General features: G+C 40.9%; 1 protein-coding gene and 1 long non-coding RNA gene across 11 annotated transcripts in view; both read right to left on the bottom strand.

Annotated features, from left to right (window-relative positions):
- AGAP1 (ArfGAP with GTPase domain, ankyrin repeat and PH domain 1) overlaps window positions 1–17,805 on the bottom strand; it is a 694,641-nt gene that overhangs the window by 590,393 nt on the left and 86,443 nt on the right. The window lies entirely within an intron of this gene.
- LOC122458208 lies at window positions 184–16,112 on the bottom strand. Its single transcript, XR_006278123.1, has 3 exons — window positions 15,270–16,112; window positions 8,209–8,214; window positions 184–195 (listed from the first exon to the last, which is right to left on the bottom strand). It is a non-coding gene; the product is annotated as an uncharacterized LOC122458208 (long non-coding RNA).

The raw sequence follows: 17,805 nt of genomic DNA on the forward strand, positions 1-17,805 counted from the left end.
ACATGAAGGATAATTAAGGGATTCTTTCCCGCTCCCTTTAGGATCCTTTTCAACCTCAGGTCTACATCCCGTATCTTAGCACCCGGAAGACAGCACACCCTTCTATTCTCTCGATCAGCTCCAGTTACAGGCCTGTCTATTCTTCTCAATAAAGAGTCCCCGATCACATAGACCTGCCTTTTCCTGGCGACAGTGCTATCCTCCAGTCTGTCCCCTGTTCCCTCTGGCTGCAAGTTCTTCCCATTCCTATTTTCCCTTATAATCCTCTTCAACCCATCCTGTATCCTCCTGGGGCTCATATTTGGGGTAGTCTACCTTGACTCTTCTGCTTTTCCTATAGGACTAGCCTCTCTTCTCTTCTTCCTTACCCTTCCACCTTCAGTGACCACCTGCTGAGCCCCTTCTTCATTTTCCAACTCTGCAAACCTGTTCCTAAGCTCTATTTCTCCTTCACTAGCCCTTTTCCTCTGCCTGGTTCTTTTAGTCACATGCTTCCACTGACCACTTTCCTCACCCCGTCTCCCCTCAAAATTCCCCAGCCCTGCTTCCATCTGTGAGTGAGCTTTTCCCTTCAGATACCTCATATCTTTGCTCCATCATCTGCTCAAACCCCTTCCTAAACTCAACCAGACTTTCCACCTGCATCTCCAAACCTCGGATCTTTTCCTCCATCAGCTCTATCAGATGGCATTTCATGCAGAAAGAACTCTTACCAGGTCCCCCCTCCAGGATCATGTACATACCACAGCTTCCACATCCAGTCATCCTCCATGTGTCTTTCACTACAGGAGTCACTCCCACAGCTGCCTCTGTATCTGTCATCGCCTTCCCAGCTAAATCCTGTTAATCTGGGAAACACAAGTCACACCAAAAAGACCACCCCCCCAGCAAAAGCAAACCCCCAACAAGCACCACAATACAAACTCCCACTCAAACTCCCCTGTTTACAGCTCTGTTTGCTAGCTCCTGTGCCGCTGCAGCTGTCTGATGCTAGTGAAACTTTGCCCTTGGCACAAAACATGGACCACAATTACCCTAGAGGAAATACTGCTTCAGAAGGATTGAAGGCTAATGCTACAGAATGCTTGATTGATTAATTCATGTATTATACAGGAGTTTTAAAAAGATTAATTACCCATTCTTTCAGTATTTTCAAATTAGCCACAGTATGGATATATAGAACACTTAATTTGAATTCTTAAATATCCAATAAAGAGGCAAAGGTAATTGAATGTGTACAATTTTATGTACAATGGATTCTACATTCAAGCGTACTTGAATGAAAAATGGGAAACCTGCAAAGGCAGAAAACTTCTAGGATTGAAGTATATGTATTTGAGCCATCTCTCACAAGTGAAAACAGAAGGAACAATACGTTGCCTTGCGAGGACATAAATAAGAGGACATGATAGAAGTATATAAATGGTATAGAAAAGGTAGATATGGAACTTTTATTCTCCAAGTCGTAAGAGAAAAGGGGACACTCAATAGAAAATTAAAAGCTGATATTCAAAACTGATAATAGGAAACTCTAGCCTGTAGACCGTTGAACCCATTCCAACAGGAAGCTAAGGCTATGAACACAAGACGAGACTGCAGTGTTTATAGTTACAAAAATATCCAAAAGATACAAGAATTCTGAAAAAGATATTAAAAATATAAGCTTCAGGACAAACTATCTCCATTAGAGACGAAAATGAGACATAAGGTGGGAAGATTACCCCCACATCAGCCTTCTGTGGGGTTTTTACCCCCACATGTGAAGCCTCTGGTACTGGTCACTGTCACATAAGATGCCATTCTAGATGCAATTCTCATACTCAAGAAAATCTAGCAAGACAGCTTCTCTTTTGATGTTAACAGCCAACCATGCAGAAGTACTGAGTTTAAAAAAAAAAAAAAATCTAAGACCATAACACACATACTATCCAATTGTCTTTAGTGATTTTACTAAGACTGTCAGTAACTACAGCTACTACTATACCTTGATATACCTTTTCGTGGCAGTCACAATGCTTGTTGCAAATTAGAAAAATTTCCTCCCTTTACAAATTGGTAGCAGACTGGGGAAGCAGTAGTAATGAAATCAACTCACATAAAAACTAGACAGAAAACAAATACTTAATCTGGTTTTCCTTCGTTTGGATATGGAACATTCACTTGCTGTCAACTTGCATCAACACAGTATTTTTAACTTTAATTTAACAATTTGTGAAAGGACTGAAAGTAGAAGAGATTAATTTTGTATCATTATGGAAAAAGTAGATTAGGTATATATTCCAATAAATGAGAAAAAAGAATTTAGTGTTTGCACTCAACCTGAGAGAGTATTCAAATATGGCATGTGAAGGACAAATATTGCAAACACAATTCACATGATGGGTTACCAGGGAAATATCGATGAAAGGAAAAGGTGGGAAACATTTTGCACTTCATATTTCTTGGTAACAAGAAAGGATGAAACAACAAAAGTAATCTTTTGGTGGCATGTATTAACTCACAAATTAAATACCCCAGTAATAAAAACCTTTGACTGACTAGTAAATCCTGTATCAAACTTACCCCAATTCTTTCAAAATTTACTATTGACTTACAAGGAAGTCTCCAGGCCTGGACAGCCTTCACAGAAACCACTGCTTTACAGAACAGGAAAGACTACATTATTGTAAACATTAACACAACTGGGTAACTTTAAAATGCAGCACAGACAACAGTTCCTCAGCTTCAGCCAACCTCATATGTGAATTGTGTTATAGCCCTCTGCAATTTTTTCCACACTGATTCACTCCCAGGAGTCTGGATACTTAAGTGATCTCCCAAAATCTTATTGTCCTGATCCATCAAGTTTCCCAGGGTATAGGATGCAGCAACCATTTTTCCTCATGAAATGCTGCTTAATTAACTCCTTCCCTCCAAGTCATGGGGCTCTCAGATCAGGGGAATAAGTGAGGATTGTGTTGTCAGACGACTTCCACTGCAGCTTTGAAGGAGGAAAAACTATTAGAAAAAAAATTGGAAGCCAAAAGTGAAAATGCTGAGCACAGCAGACAGGACAAGACTTGTAAGGAGTAACCACCAACTAGTCCTTGCTGCTGCATTAATTACTGACTTCCAACACTCTTAAGTAGTACAGTATCATAGGGGTCTTACTTTGCTTTTTATTAAGAGATGCATTAAGATCTGTTTGAAGGTCCCATTTTAGCTTTTCTTTAAATTAACAGCTGAAACAAGTAGTATTGGATTCGAGAGGGAAGGTTACTTTTAAAGTTACATTCCCAACAGCAACTCACAGGTGAGTGTAATGTTTTTAATACAATTTGAGCATATTAATTGACTTGCCATGTAATCTGATGAGGCTTTCTGAACCAAACCATACCCTGAAGGCAGCTCAATGTCCAGTGAGATAGGAGTGAATGGGAAAAGAAAGACATTTGGGGATGCAGATCTGACTTCAAGTAGAGAACTTAACTTTTGTTCCCTCATTTATAAATTACTAAATTTTGTATACCCTTCTGCTATGGAAAGGTGTGTGTTGGAAACAAACTTCTAGACACTGTTTAATCAATATATATCCCATGTGGCTGACAACACATTCCTTCAGTAAAGGATACCCAGTTGTGTAAATTTTTTTCCTATAGTCGCATGTGTGAGTTTTCCATCTGAAGACAGTTACTATGGTTGAGTATATTAGGAAGCTAGCAAGAGTCAAGTTCTTCCAAGCAGTTCTGGTGTAAGAAGGGCTAATGTTTCAGAACATTACTAACCATGATAAACCATTAAACTAGTTCACCAGATCAAACCTGGCCCAGCTTCTTAACAGAAAGTCAAAACCATCTGACTGCTGTTCAATGGCTTTAGGTGATAGTATCTAGTTCGTAATGGGACAAGGTGGTTCCTAGCGGTCCCTCTTGGTTGCTAAAGAGTCAAGGAGGGTGAAGTAATACTTTTACTGGACTAACTTCTGCTGGTGAGACACACAAACTTTCCAGCTTATACAGAGCTCTTCAAGTCAGGTACATGCAAGTCGCAGCAAGCAAAACAGGCCAATTTCACAAGTGCTGAGACAGAGACCTGCCAATGGTTCAATAGGCAGGGAATACCTACTTTTGACTTCAGAGGTGCTCTTTCCCGCTAAGATCCACCGGCAAAGTTTTGTGGGAAAGCTTGTATACTGCCACCTGGGCTTTACCTGGTTTTGTGAACAAGCAGGATATCAGTTTTGGACAGTTAATCCAGAAATATTAATGAGCATTAGAATAATTTCTAAGATAACGCAAGAGAAATAAATTAGCAAATGATGATTGACTAAGCTGATCAAGAAATATTACTATTGCTTGTGCAACAGTGTTATTTAACCAAAAAACGTAAATATCTTGATTAATAACCAAAAATATGCAGCAAGAGTTCAATTTTTTTTAATCCATCGTACAGAGCCAGGTACACTGTATCTGAGACAGTAATATTTATAGTTTACTTCACCACATAGCCCAACATGCATACTTGGAGCAAGTGGTAATGGTTTAAGCTTCAAGGTCTGCCAATATTACAAAGCTCTACAAAGTCTAAGTCTAAAACTAAGCTCTAAAACAAATGTAACCCTAATACAACCATTGAAACAATGCAATTCACATCACAGTATACTTAAGAAAAAGTGAAGTATACTGTAGTTTTCAAGTCTTCCATCACATCAGTATTTAGCTAAAAATATACAATATGGACTATGAAGCAGAAAAAAATTACAGGAAAATACTGTCGAACCTCTTAACACTGCTCAGAATTGGTATTAATGAGCAGTGGTGGGCAGAAAGTTAACACAATTCCTGGACAATTAGGAGTTTTAAAGCAATGTATTCTGCCATAAGCAGCAGGCTTTTCCCACAGTACAATCAAAAACTGTATTTTGTATTGACTTGACCAAGAGGGATGGACTACATTTTTTTCTGAATATAAAGAATCATGAGTAGAGAGAGACTCAGCAACCACCCTAAATGGTATTTTTAATGTTCACATTTAGGGAAATGTGCTCTTATCCTTAGGGGTATGGCTGGAGGGAAAAAGCAGTGATATACATCCAAACTCTGCCACAAACTAAGCCTAGTCCATAAAACAGATTGCGACAACCTTCAGGAAGTTGTACAGATTTTGAAAACATGTCTTGTGTGCTCCATTGTGCTTGGTGAGGTTCAGATGCCCAACTTGACTGTACTATGCCATGCAATATATAAGTGACAATTCAGGTATAAAACACAAAGCAAATTCTTTATGTAGGATGCTGGGCTCACAGACCTGTAACAACCTGGATCTCTATCTTGCAGATTACACCACAAGTTGTGTTCCTTAGTGAACCACATATGGTCTGCTTAAACCCTGGACTGGATTTAATCGTGGAACTGATTACACTACAGATTCTCTTCTACTTAGGGCTTTGTTTGACTCAGATATCCCTTGGTAGAATTTGGATGCCAATCTCAGTAGATAATTCAGATTATTATATGATTGCCCTTTTCCTTTCTTATATGCTTTGATCAGAAACAAAATAGTTAACTAGTTCAGTAGTTGGTAGGCTTCCATGTCAACACTTCAATGAAATGAATGAGGGAGGCTGCTGTTTCAGGCTCAGGAGTATATCATTACACCAGTTTATTCACAGCTTCTATTTTGGAGTTCTCTCAATAATGACTTAATTCGGAAGTGAAAGCTTAGATTCTCAAGTGCATGATGGCAGGCTCCAGAAAAATGCTCATGGCACAAGTTCCCCATCTTTGATGAATGAATATACCGTCTCAGACATTTCTACCTAATTCTAATTACCTTACACTGCAAATTGTATTGGCTGATCACCACAGAGAAACACAAAAAGAGGTAAATGGAAACAAACATCTAGTTGGCAACTATACAGGCACAATATACACCTCAGAATTATGAAAAATTATTCTAATCTGCAACAATCTCAGCCTAAAAGGCTTCTCTTGCCGTCAGATAAATCTGTTCTAGGGGCCAGTTAGTCACCTATGTGTCTCAGTCACATGAACAAGAATGGCACAGGCCCCTGACTTAGTCGGGGCTATTTTTTTTGCTGTAGCCTGGTTTATTGTTTGGACACACTGCATCACCCCAGATCTAACCACTGAAGCAGAAATTAGCATGAATTAATTTAATGTAGGTCCTGCTTTGTTCTAGTCCCAAAACATGCATAGATATTTAGCAATGTGCTCTACATAACCCCTCAAGTTTGTTTCACATATGGCTACTAGTCACATTCCTAAAAAATACCCTTCAAGACAGTCCTCTGATTGCCTGTAACTGGATTTTTCTGCCCCCAACAGATTATATGTAAAATATTGCATCTCCAGGACACCTACACATCAGCGGTTATTGGGTGACTCGTTTTTACTCACCTGATTTGTTTTGAAATACTTCATAAAGTTCAGGAATATCAGCTCTGGACTGCCCTGTTTATTACCAAAGGACTAAGTGACATCACAACAGGCTTATGCCATCGCTTGCCTAATTCCCAGTTGAGGGAGACTCCTCCATATTTAAGACATCCTGTTTTTCAGTCTAAGACAGTCACACCCATAGGCAGAATTGCATCAGTAATAAAACTATGTAGATCAGACCTTAATCTCAACATTTTTTTTCCTTTTAACTGAAATTTGGGAGAGCAGCAAATCATATTTCATTCATGAGATGTCACCATACTAGTCCACCAGCAAGAGAGCTATAATCAGACTTGATTTTTTTGAATGTTAAAGCAGAATTAAGATTTCGCTATTCCTTTATCACAAACGCTTTTTTTGCTTTGCAGTACACTTTCAAAGCCTTCTTCCCCACTTTAGCTTTCCTCTCATGCAAGCATTTGTTTTGTCAATATAAAACTATTAAGTGTTTATTCTTGTGCTATCACTTTTGCATGCTGTACCTGGGCTTTCCCACGGAGAGCTCTTGCAAACCCAGTATGATCAGAGACAAAAAACACTGGGAAACAGATTTCCACAACAGAAAAGCTGTTATGGGCATAATTAGCACATCTCCTCGCTGGAGACAATGAGGAGCGAGAAGGTGTAATACAAGCTTAGTCCAATTATTGCATCTTCCCTAAAGATGATCACAGATTTGCAGATTCATTTTCACTTCAAAGTTGGGTGGCCTGTCCATTAAAGACACATTTACCACAGTATTATTGATCTGTTGGAACTTGAGGCCTTCTGCATATTCAATCATAATGCAACTCTAAACTATTTGACATTAAGGTAAATTGAATGTTAAAAATTGGGCACAAACTTGTGTACAAATTTGGATGCTAAGAATTTATCTACATGGACTCAGGTGGTGGGAGTAGGGGAAATGCCAACTCCAGACTGACTTGTCTCCATATTTCTAGATTGAGTCTGGGCAGGTTCGATATTTTGGTCAAGTCCAATTGTAGAGGTGTCTCACAAATGTAAAAAGCTTAACACTTTCCTGCATTATCCACCTTAAATATTATGCTGTATAATTTTTTAAAACATAGTACAGAGTTCTTACACTGACCTTAAAACACTGGTTTAAAACAAAATTAAAGTAGTAAATGAGAATAAGTTTAAGGTTTGGGCTAGTTAATACAAGCTTTTTTTTTTAATTTCAATGCAAGAGTCAACATTGCATTTATCAGCATATAAAACAGTCTATATAAATAGCACGTGGGTAGGTATCAAAAGCACTTTCTAATTCTATACTAGTAATCTAGAGGGCGGAGAAAACTTGTCAATGGCAATTCGAAGTGTAGCTAGCTCTTGAAGACGCCTGTAACCTACAAAATAACATCTTACAGTAGTATGTAGGCTGACAAGGATAACCTAGAAAGCAAGAATGTGTGCGCACGCATATTTTTTTAAGACAGTTTAACTATCCACCTTATAACAAACTTAAAATGAAAGTTAAGTATTGGCATTGTAGCCTTCCTTTGTTCTTTGCAGATTCTGGAAACAAGACACACTGGTGAGTCCAAGAAGAGAAACTTCCATTTTACTAAATAACAGCTTCTCAGAGTCTTCTCTGCTTTGATTAAGGATGCATTGCACCCTTTTGGAACATGAGCGCTCTATTTCAGACATCCATCCAAATACCAGGCTCTGAGTTGCAGCAGTCCCAGGCTGGGGTGCTTGACCCTGACACTGTGCTGTGTTAGAAGGTCCAGCAATGTGGGTATATTCACGGTGGCTGAACTGAAAACTTCAACAGTACAACAGAAATGTTTTGATCAGCTGGACACAGAAAGACTTAAGCTGTCTTGGTGAATCTTCTGTACAACTTGTGGTATCAATTGATTGGGAGGGAAGGCGTACCCCAGGCGATCCTTCCATGACACCTGTAAGTCCTTGCCCTGGGCTATTCTGGAGCAACACCAAGGAAGTTTCCTTTTCACTAGTGAGGTGAGAAAGTCCCAGACCAGCATCCCTATTGGACGAAGATGTCATTGAAAACCAACCTGTGAATCTCCCATGCATGATTTGTGGAAAAATGTCTGCTCAGGAGTCCACTATAAAATTTTGGTAAATATGCTGCTGTTATGCAATGGCTAATGTACCAAGTCTAGTGGGTGACTACCTCTGTCGCAGAGGGAGAGATCTTGCTCAGCCCCTGCTTGTTTATGTAAAACGTTGTCATGTTGTCCAATAATATTTGGCCACGTTAGGTTCAGATGAGTGGGCAGAAGGCACTGAAGGCTTGACAGACTGCCCTAAGATCTAGTAAAATTATATGCATTCTGGACTCTTGTAGGGTCCAGATATCCTGTGCCATATGATCACCCATCTGATCACCCCAACCCAAGAGGGAGGCATTGATAACAATGGCTACCTTGAGAGTTAGTGTGAACAGGATGCCCACCCAAGCCTTTGCTGGTTTTGTCCACCGAGACCCTCAAAATTTGAGCAGAATAGTCATTTATGTTACCCTTCTCTGGTGAGTACACAGAGAGAAACAAGGCTTGTAGGCAGCAAAGATTAAACTTGATGAACAGCATCATCTATGTGCATGAAGCCATCTGGCCAAGGAAGGAAAGACAAGTTCTGATTGATGTCCTGATTAGGTCTGAGAGTGACCCGATATATGAGAGCACACATGAAACCTCGAGAAGTAGATATGCTCTTGCATAAAATTATGAACCTCGTTGGGGTCAGCATGGATTTTCCATGATTGATGCAGACACCCAGGAAAGACAGAAAGCTGAAAAGAATACGGATTGTCTGCTGGACTTCCTTGTAGAAACTGACAATCTTAAGCCAGTCATTGAGGAAGATAATAAAAATCCCTTTCCTCTCACCCAAGCAGCCACTGCTGAAAAAACCTTTGCAAAGACCTGAGTACTGTGGCTAGACTAAAAGGGAGGACTCTGATCTGGTAATGGTCTTGATTAAAGAGGAACCACCTGGCGCCCAGTTGGATGTCTATGCGAAAAAGCATGTCTCATGTAGAGAGCCGAAAACTATGTACCCTCCTTTAATGAGGAAATTAGTGATACCAAGGATATCATGCAGAATTTTTGTTTTCAAGTGAACATATTTAGCTTTGTCAGAAAGAGAACTGGACTCTATTCCCCATTCTTCTTGGGGATCAAGTAGTAAGGAGAACAGAATCCCTTCCCTTAATGTTGAGGCTCCACTGAAAAGGGAGTTCACTCTTGTCATAGAATCTCCTCATGAAAGTGGTCCCTGAAAAGGAACCAGGAAGAGGGGTTGTGGGTAGGAGTTATCAGAAACTCAGATGGCCACCATAAATCTGTAATATCCATGTGCCTGTAGTTAGGGCCCTCCAGTTTGTGTCAAGTTGGGTAAGGTGGCCTCTGAATGTCAGAGGAGGGGAATGAAGCAGAATCAATAAAGGGACACAGGTTTAGTCAATCCCATAAAAAAAACTCTGCTTGGAAGTCAGAGTACCAAGCAGCGGTGGATGTAGCAATGGCTGTGTTCCTGGATCTATATACCCTCCATGTGGCAGCTCCTGAGGATGTTAGTGGTAAAAGGAGCAAGGTGGTCTTACCCTATATATGGTGTTTCTTTTATGGTCAGGAGTATAGAGCAAGACCACCTTGCCTAGTGAGCAAAGCATTGTCCTTGAGTCTTTGACGGAGTGGAGAGACTCATCCATCTCATGGAATTTATAGTGTATATATATATATATATATATATATATATATATATATATATATATATATATATATATATATATATATAGGTTTATAGTATCGAAGGGCATATCTTGGATGGTGTTCTGCACCTCTCTAGGGAAACCCAAGGATTGCAACCATAAAAGTCTCTCCTCATAACATCCATAGCCATCCTCCTAGGTGCAGTATCTGCCACATCCACCATGGCTAGGTAGAAAGGAAGTTTTGGCCACCAATCTGCCCTCATTCACCGAGGTCTGGAAGCAGGTCCTATCCTCCTCAGGAAGCGTGTCCTTAAATTCCCATAAATACAGTATAATTAGTAAAATCCTATTTGGCCAAGTGGGCCTGATAATTTGAGATCCTGAACTGGAGGCAGGTGGAAGAGAAGACCTTTTTCCCTAGAAGGCTGAGTTGCTTGTATCCCTTATCAAAGGGAATAGCCTTTGGGTGCTGTTGCTTGGGCCGCTCTCTAGCCACCTGCCAATCAAAGTTAGGGAATGGGTGAGAACAAAAATCCCCCCTCCCCTCGGAAATGGCACAAAATAGCACTTCTTGGCCCTCTTAGGAAAGAGAGTACAAGCAGCAAGAATGAGTGAAATCAACTTTGCCAGGTCCATGATGGCCTCAATGGGGAGGGTCACTCAACTGGGACCAGAAGGCTGAAGAACATCTAGTAAACTGTGTTGAGGTCCTGGAAGTACTCAAGCTGAATCTGATATTGCTTTTAAGTCATCTGGCAGACACAAAGACTATGGAATAACTGCCTCATCCCGTGAAAGACCAGACTGGTCCTGGAACCAGCTCACCTTCCCCTTCTGAATATTCTGATGGGGTTAATCGTACGTGTCCAGGCAATGGCAAATACGACTCCAGGGTGTCTAGGGTAGGGCTCCTATGATCTCCAACTTTGCCAGTAGGCTGGATCAACTGGTGGAGTAGGACTCCATGCATAGGAATTTCCACCTGTCTCTTGGCTAACTGCATCAGGTTGGAGGCCAGAACTCTGATCTTCTGGTGCTCCTGTACCATGACACCTCTGCTCAATGCCAAAGACTTCTGCAGGTCTTCTGACCCGTCCAAAGAGAAAGCCAGATCCCTTATCTCTGGCAGAACCAATGGTACTGATGATTGCACCTCAACACAAGCAGGTAGGATGGGGGAACAACTCTGCATCATCAGGATAGTCTCTTCCTCTGGTGTCACAGTGTTCCAGAATAGTCCTGATGGGGGTGGTGAATGCAGATAAGAAAGAGCCAAGATGTCCTCTGGTGAGATGTAGGTCTCAGATTGCTCTGGAGTATAAAGAGAGTCCAATGCCAGAGCAACAGAACTGGAGCTTCCTTGGTCACCACATCGGTTGGCTCCCTCCAGGGCCGTGTTGCTACTAATACAGCATCAGGTCTTATAAGTGGATGGGAGCACCAGGAGCTGTTTATCCCGAGCCTTCACCATCAGAGCCAACGTAGGAACTGTCAGATCTATACCCCTGCTCACCTTCTCCTGTCAAGAAGATTCACTCAGGCATAAGTTCTTAGCACCTGTGCATGCCATCTACCCCAACTCTGATGGGAAGGAATCCTCTTTCTGCAGGGCATTTTTAGAAGATGGCTTGTCCCTATGTCTATGAGAATCCCTTGCTCTCACGTGATGCCTTCTCCTTAGGCTTAACAGTCTCAGCCTCCAATCCCAAGCTTGTGCTCAGAGGGACACTGTCCACTTGATGAGACTGCTGTACGGGGTCCCACCCCCACCCAGATCTGATTGGGTTATCACGGTCTTCTCCACAAGATGTTTTCTGAGTCTCTGTTCCTGAACTTCCCAAGTTCTGGGGGGGAAAGACTACTAAAACTATTTTAAAAAAAAACAGCTAACTATATACACTTGCTTACAGCAATGATGCAGGAAAAAAAAAAAGACAATGAAGATTCCAACTCAGACCATGCAGGGGTAAGAAGGAATTGGAAAGACATCAGTCCACGCCATCTTTTATGTCTTAAGTTCTGAGCATGTGTGTAGGCCAACAGACATTGCTTGCAAAAAATGCCCAACTCGGGCACATGCATATCCCCATGTGTGGAATACATATAGGTACCATCCCTTGAAGAATATCTGCCTTCATCTTGGTCTGATATCTATTAATTAGTGGGAACTCCCAGAATTCTCTTTTTTTTTATATAAAGTGTATCTACAGAAACTCAAATATTTCAATACAATTGATAGAAAAAACTAACAGCCTGGGCTGCCTGAGATAATAAATTAATGCAGTCTACCAGAACATGTACGATGCAGTTAGCTGAAGACTGGCATAGTTGTTTAGGCAACAGCACATCAGAAATATTCAAAATATTTTCAACATATTTAATACAGGATTATTGCCAGTTTGTGGATTCTCTGAGTGACTGCTTACCATTCCTCTACTGCTAATGCTATCTGCATATTTAGGACACAGGCTACAGGCCCCATAATAAGGTTTTTTTTTGACAATTCATTAAGAAATGTCAACTAAGTCAACTAACTTAACAGAAAGCACACTAGCAATGCTTTAGCAATCTGTCCATCATTCACTGCATTTCCCTTTGTTTTTTCACACTTCTGCTGTCTGTCATTCTCGAGTCATACATAATGCAGCCCCATCTCAGTGCTGGAACAAACATACATGCCTCATTTCAAATAATTAAGGGAACATCTAATGGAGGTAGTGGTGTTGGGAGGAGCTGTTGTCATGACAGCAGCAAAGAAAGGTGGTCCCATACCGATGGAAGAGAACAAACGTGCCTTCAATGGTCCTGTCATTAGTTGAAAGCTGTAGATGACAGGAGACTTAAAAATCACCACAAAATGGACAAATTAAAGAATAAATCATGTTACACTCCTCTGAGCTGTCACTCTGTTCTTTGTTTATCAAGCATTGCTAATTGAAGTGGAACATTAATTTGATATAGTATTACAAGGACAACTGATTTTTCTGAGCATAAAGAAAAATGGATAAAATGAGCTGAAAATTAAGAGTCCTGTAAGTACTTTCAGATAAGGATTTTTGACAATTACATCTGCGTAAATAACTTTAGAGATGTTTTTCTCCTTACAAGCTTAATGCAAATTAACTGAAGAGATAATTTCTTACTTGAAAATGTGGTTTCTTAGAATGTCTTGTAATATGCCAAAACAACATTCTCTACATGCTGAGCTTACTCCAACACTCTTGCAATATACACCATCTGCTTTTATGTACACCAGCCATGAGCCACGCTGAGCAGAGCTATCATTAAACAAGAGGACCACTTACCATATGGATCATCCTCCTTTCACTGCTGAGGGAGCTCTCTCAGTACCTAGAGCCAGCAGTCTCCAGCATTAGATACTGTTTGACAAACCTCCCTTACAAACAGCACCTGCCTTCAGCAAAAATAGTCCCTCTTCCATTTGGCATTAAGTCCTTAAAAAAGCTCTCTGAACAGGTTATTTTACACATTGTATTCTATAACTTACACACCCGCAGAAGTTTATATTTTCACATTAAGTATCTTATCACAGGCTGGCTGGCCCTTTAAGGGGAGTCGGGCCCAGCCTCACTCGTGACAGCGAAGCTATCTCCCAAGCTATTATCAATTTTGGATCAGATAGCCTTATTTAATTATTAGACCTAGCTGGGAAGGACTCATTGGTGTGACCCTTCCTGGAGGTATCCAGGGTTGTAAAGATATCAATCAATAACTGATTGTGAGGACATCGAGTCATCATTGGCACAGAAGATAGCACCTGTGCTGACAAGCCCCTCAATTACAAAAAGACAAACTCAACTCTGCACCTTGATCTGGAAGAGGCACAGAAGACTGGTTGCAAACTTACCATTATTGTTGGCACAATCTAGACGGTGCCAAAGATACTACTACAGCTAAACATTCCAGAACTAAACACTTGCCAGGAACAGACAGGCAAGGCAAGTTTGAAGCTGCCTGATACACCATTGGCATGGAAACAGTTGGTGCCAATGCCGATGTCATCAGTACTAGACTCAATGGATGGTACCATACCCTCAGTACAGGAGAGCAAGTAGATAGTCCCGCTCTCTCGCACGTATTGGATGAATCACAGTGGCAGTCTGCACTTCTCTTAGAAGGGGAGAACGATTCTCTCCTAGGTCTGGAACAGCCTCAGTCTGTTTTAGGAGACCTTTTTCTAGGAAGACCAGCAGAAGGAGAATGGTGTTTTTCTCCTGGGAGAGGAACCCAAAAATGGCCGAAAAGCTCATGGCAGCTCAAATGACATCTGAGGGGGCTGAGGATAAGCAGAGGGTGCCTGATGCCACATCAGGCTTCATGGCCTGCTCCCAAAGGTGCTGCTTCAAATATAAGTCACTTGCCACCTCCATTTTTTTCAAATGATTTGCTGATGGAGCACCCTTCTGCTGTCATGGTAGTGAGTGAGCAGGTCCGTGACCAGCAGGACTGCCCGCACTGCTTCAGAGCCAGTGACACCAAATCACTGAAGGCTTAAGGTGCAGGGAAGGCTGCGGTCCTAGTCTGGCAGAGCGGAGACCCCCACCAGGATTGTGAAAAGTTGCGGGCCATTGGCCCAGGACAACCGCAGCTTCCCCCATACCTTGCGTCCCGTGTCTTAATTCCTTCGGCTGCCAAGTTATTTAACATAACTTAAATTGTGTAACTTACGTAGACTTACCCTGCAGTGTAGACAAGGCCTATGATACCAAAGCATGAGGTAAAATACCACACAGAATGACCTGGGGAGGCACTGTCCTTAAATAGCCAGGGGAGAGGCTAAGGGTTTAGCGGGAATGAGCACTTCCCGTACGGGTACTGTTAGGCAAAATACTCAGCTTTCAGTGTGCTGGGCGAGTGCACACCTGAGTGGAATGCATATCTGCAACCACTTGAAGAACTAAATTTTCAGCATAGACACAATTCCTTAAATATTATCCAGACATACATTTTTCAGCGATCGATAGTTTTCTTCACCAATAAAATGCAACCCCTTCTGGGGTTAAGTGTGGCAGACAAAGCAGAATAAAAAGTGAAGCAGAATGTATCTAATTGAGGAATTCAGTGAGCTAACTTAGGTTAAAAAAATATTACTGAAGCCAAAAGTTGGCAAGGACATCAGGATTAACACTAAGCTTTTAGAAAAGGTGCCATGCCCAACCTGAAGTTAGTGAGGTTACGCAGTTGTATCTGAGAGTATAATTGAGTCTGATGGTCAAAAACCTTTACAGCCAAACAAAACTGATATTGAAATCATACAGTAAATGTGGAACAATGTCACATGTATGGAAGTGCTTAATATGAAGGAACTAATGACTACACAAGAGTTTAAGTGAATGAACGTAGCAGGGGAAAATAAGCTAGATGAATATAAAACATTAAATCAAAAAGCAAATACAAGGCTATTACGTTGTGTCATGCTTAAATAAAAGCTCAGAGGAAGCTAGATTGAGTCAAAATTTCAATTAATCCATCATTTTCAACAGCAGAAAACCAAGTTATTCCATATGCCCTCTTCCCTTAACTTTGAATTATAACTGAACCGATTTAACTCGCATGGTCTCCCCTGTTATTTTTCCCCACTCTTACCAGATCCATTTTGTATTTATCATCCCAAAGACTTTTTTAAAACTGTATTTACTCTGGTTATGGATACACAAAAGCTTCTACATATGCTCAACCATTTGCAAGAAGGTTGGCAAAGTTCAGGTAATTAAAAAAAAAAAAAAAAGAAGTACTTGAATGTTGTTTATCAGTCATGGAAACAGATGTTCTTTTCCAAATCCATTCTCTGGAGAGTGGAAAGCAGGATAACTATTGATCACATTGATCAATTCAGATACTTCTGCACTAAACCAAATCATTGAAGATAAGGTATAGATATGGGTATCTATACAGAAAAATATGTATGAGCTGTGTAAAGTGACTGTCAAGATAATTTTGACAAAATATCATGGACTGTTCATACACATCCTCAGTAGTCACATGAATATTAAAAAGAAAAGGAGGACTTGTGGCACCTTAGAGACTAACAAATAATCTCCAAGGTGTCACAAATCCTCCTTTTCTTTTTGCGGATACAGACTAACACGGCTGCTACTCTGAAACCTATGAATATTAAACTCAAGAGAATCTACACACCTATACAAAATAGTCTTAAAACTACTCACACAGAAATCATTCACCTACTTGATTCCTCAAAGCATGGGAGCATTAATTTCATTTAGAGAGAAGATTTGTTTTCCTCATCCCAAAACACTACGGTCTGTGTTGCACTGCATTTCTAGTAGCTTTTTCACTCATCTTTATATAGGACTAAATGCTTTAAGCAAAAAAAAAAAAAAAAAAGTGCTTGAATCTTGGAAACTGACTTTTTCAACTTGGACGGTCATACATACGTAATTATTAAATTATCTGTAAATTCAGTAAATTTTAAATTAAAGAAAGCTGCAAAGAGAAAGTTAAGTGAAACAGCTCCGAGACATTGACTGGGTGCTTTGTCCATAAGCACCAGGAAAAGGAGAGAAGAATTAGTCATCCATGATGGCAGACATTTTGTACATACTTCAATCCCACGATATCCTGCTTTGAATTATTTGAAGGAAAAATTGCCAGAGCAAGCTCTGTTGCATCCCGAGACGTTCTGCCTCAAAAAGTAAAGATCACTAAGAAGCACAAATGCCAAAAAAGTAAAAACCAAGGGACTGATTTCTCTAACGTGTTTCCTGCTTCCTCACAGGCATCGCGCACACAGGCTTTTTTTTCCTCTGTCACAAGTGAGACAAGTGACCCCCTTTACTGTTGTCTGCAGGCAAGAAACAATTTACATACATGTTTGTAGAAATCCTGAGCAAAAACAAAAAGCTTGCAGAAAAGCATAGTTGCTTTCAGGCAAATTTGAGGGTCTGGCAACCCAAATTAAGCAAGGAGATTACCATGGGACCACCATTGAGGTGCATTTGGGTGCCGGAGATGAAGTGGAAGCCCCTAAAAATGCAATACGATACCCCTAAGCCCTTCTCCCCCTTACCCACCTCCATCAATATTTCAAATATGCCCTTAAGAGTAGAGTATCTGAACCTGAATATGGAATACAAGGATTTGGAGTGTTCAGTTACAGCAATACATTCCTGATTGTTTTTAGCCCCTATATTGTCAATGAGGCTGAGAACTGACACTTTCAAAGCACAGCTCCATTCACGATGTCCTTTGCTGCAGGAAGTGGAGGCAGGGAAGCCAAAGCAACCAGTAGGAAGAAGGACCAGCTGCAACAGTTGCACCTGTGGCAATAGAAACTCGCCTTCAAGAAGCAGGAGAGGAGTAGAACCTCTCACTAAGAGTCAAGGATAGACTGAGAAACAGAAGCTAGGGAAAAGCACCTTTACCAAATTATGCTACAGAGCTAGAAACAAAGAGCACGAGTTTCAGGCAAACTCAACAGGCTGCCTATTCTGAAACTGACCTTGAGCTCCCTACTCCTTCAGCTGTAGCTCAAGAACCCACTGCCTGTTTCTACGCCTCTCCTGGCAATCTGCCTACACAGAGGGAGGCAAGAGGCCATGGGGATATTATGTATCCCACTTCACTTCCTCCTCCTCTCCAGCTGAAGAAGAGTTAGTCTCTCAGAGATCCTAGGAGTGTGGCAGAGGATGA

Source organism: Dermochelys coriacea, chromosome 11, assembly GCF_009764565.3.
Source record: "Dermochelys coriacea isolate rDerCor1 chromosome 11, rDerCor1.pri.v4, whole genome shotgun sequence".
In the NCBI taxonomy this organism is placed as follows: Eukaryota; Metazoa; Chordata; order Testudines; family Dermochelyidae; genus Dermochelys; species Dermochelys coriacea.